This window comes from Artibeus jamaicensis, unplaced genomic scaffold (genome assembly GCF_021234435.1).
Source record: "Artibeus jamaicensis isolate MK-2021 breed Jamaican fruit bat unplaced genomic scaffold, CSHL_Jam_final contig_490, whole genome shotgun sequence".
In the NCBI taxonomy this organism is placed as follows: domain Eukaryota; kingdom Metazoa; phylum Chordata; class Mammalia; order Chiroptera; family Phyllostomidae; genus Artibeus; species Artibeus jamaicensis.
The window spans coordinates 1,624,507-1,627,141 of NW_026521861.1; the positions used below are offsets into that span (position 1 = coordinate 1,624,507).

The 2,635-nt window shown below is 45.6% G+C and overlaps 1 pseudogene; it reads left to right on the forward strand.

The window, feature by feature from the left end:
- Nucleotides 1–317: 317 nt before the first annotated feature.
- Nucleotides 318–470, forward strand: LOC119059723 (uncharacterized; annotated as a pseudogene).
- The last annotated feature ends 2,165 nt before the right edge of the window (nt 471–2,635 follow it).

A 2,635-nucleotide genomic window follows, 5' to 3' on the forward strand; every position in this document is an offset into this window, starting at 1 on the left:
TGAGACCCCAAGCAAACTACTACTTAAGGAGTTGGGAAGTTCCCACACACCTTTAAAGAGTGGGCATTGTCTGTCACCGTTGACCTACAACAAAATCTTTACTTTGGGAAAAGAGTGTAGAAGCATCTCATTGGAAGGCCTGATTCAGTAGTGCTCAGGGCACCGACGTAGTCTGTGTGTGAGAACTTTCTTCACTGTAGTTCACGGGATCCAGGACCTACCTGAATCTCACTTTTTCTCATTACCAAAACCCGATGACATTTCTGGGGTAGAAATTGCCAAGGTACCCAAGATTAACAATCAAAAAAGTAAGTTGGATACTTACCTGGCAGGGGAGACACCATGATCACGAAGGTGGTTTTCCCAGGGCGAGGCTTATCCATTGCACTCCGGATGTGCTGACCCCTGCGATTTCCCCAATGTGGGAAACTTGACTGAATAATTTGTGGTAGTGGGGGACTGTGTTCACGAAAAAAAAAAAATAGAAAAGAAAATAAGTTGGAGATGAGGAATTACCCAAGAATGAATAACAAGGAGCTAGCTTTCTTCCTCCTGAACTGCCTAATGATTAGTCAGTATAGCCAATGCCCCCACAGAGCCCTGGACTTAGGAATCCTGGACAGAATTATGTCCCTCCCTCCCTTCCTCAGAGACCTTGGCTACCCATAGGCTTCATGGGCAATATTCTGGTTTCCCCCTACCATTCTTATGGCCCCAGCATGGAAATTTCCATTCCACTCATATTGACCTATTTTCAGTATTTCGAACAAGCAACACATACTATGGAAAGACTTGTGGGCTTGGCGTCAGAAAATCTGGATTTGAACTCTGGCTCTGTTATTTCTTTATTAGGTAGTCTTGGGCAAAAATACTTAATTTTGCTGAGACTCAGTTTCTTCATCTGTAGAACAGAGATGACAAAGGCTAATCTGCTATAACATTATGTATATGTTAAACTAAACAACAGCATGTGAAAGGAGTTAGCACGGTGCAGAGTTTGCAGTGAGTGTCTGCCAGATGACCAGTCTGATAGGTGATATGAACGTCTCCTTTATCCTGGCCTCTAAGCCTTTGCTCCAACCCACTCTCTTTCTAAAAGAGTGAGTCCTCTTTCATCTGAATCCTACCCCCCTACCAATGCAAACTCGTGTTATAGCCCCCTTGAAAGTCCTCCCACAAAAATTTTAGCATTCACTGACTAGACTATTTACTTACTACCTGCATTGTAGTATGTCTATACTACCTGATGTGGGTCACACTTTCTACCATGTATTTGTTCTCTCCAGGTCTGTCAAAGGACAGGAGCCATGCCTACTAACTCCTCCCCCACCTCACTTTCCCCCCTCTTTATTAGGAATGATTTACACGTAGTAGATGGTCAATAAATATTGGTTGACTGAACTTTTCATTCTCCCCGTGCTTCGTGATCTGCCTGTACCCTTCTAAAAAGACGCCCCCACTGAGCAGCTTTCAGGGAGTGTTTGTACCAATTTCGCCCCAGCGATAATCATAATTAATGTGTAACACGTCCCTGCTTACAATGATTGCCTATGTGGGTAACAGGCGGGATATTGTTGCTATTGTCATCCCCGTTTCTCAGAGACTCAGAGAGGGCAAGTGATTTGTCACGAAGCCGGTGTGTGGCAGAACGGAAAATTGAATTCAGATCTACTGATTGCACAGCTCCTGCTCTTGGCTTCACATAATAAAATGTCCCTCCCTATTTAACTGTTAATGGACATTTGTCCCTCTCTGAAGTAATATGATCATTGACTTTTAGATCCTTGTTTAAGAAGGAAGTGGTGGTGTTTGGGGGGTACAGTAACTGCCTAAAGAAATTTCTTTAGTGTTTGCGGAGGCATGAAAGAAATGTACACAATGCGCCAGTTCTCGGGGAAATGTTCCAGGTGAGAACCTTGTGTAAATTATTTCCTTGAGGCCCAGAATGAAAGCTGGGAAGGTGAGAAGGTGTCTTTTCCCTTACACCTAATTAATTACAACTCAGAGCGGCTCTCTTAGAAATGGTTCCCCCGCCGCACTTGCGACGTCCTAGGGAACCTGCCCCCACGGCTTCCGCTCCTAGGCCTTGGCTCTGGCTTCCAGGACTTCTCACCCTGCAGTCGCCCTTCCTGAACTGGGGTCCCTCCAGCAAAGGACACAACTCTTTAGACACAGCCTACGGGAGTCAGTTGGTCCTAATTTGAGGAGATTCTAAGGGTTGTCCTATTACTACCCAGCATGTGTCCCCAGCTACACAGTTAACTCTGACAGCGCGGGAGACATCCTTCAGATATAGGGACTGCGGGAGTCCTCAGAGAGGTCACCGGCAACCCAAAGCAGAGTCACGTCTCTGGGTGACCTCAGTCACTGAGTAAGCAACGGCCTTTCTGTCCAGAGTGTCAGGTAAAACTCCCAAGAAGCGACATGAACTTTGACTTAGCTGTTGCCCTAGATTCTATTTATAACAGTTGTGTGAATTCATTTCTGCCCTGCTGCCCTTGGACACTGGGGCACTAAAGTCAGCTTTGCTGGGTTGCTTCCAGATTTGCTCAATATGCGTTTATTGAGAACTACTTCCCAGGTGCCTGTAGTTACCGGGGAGAAAAAGGTGGGGTCTGGAATCTTCTTTTTTCTC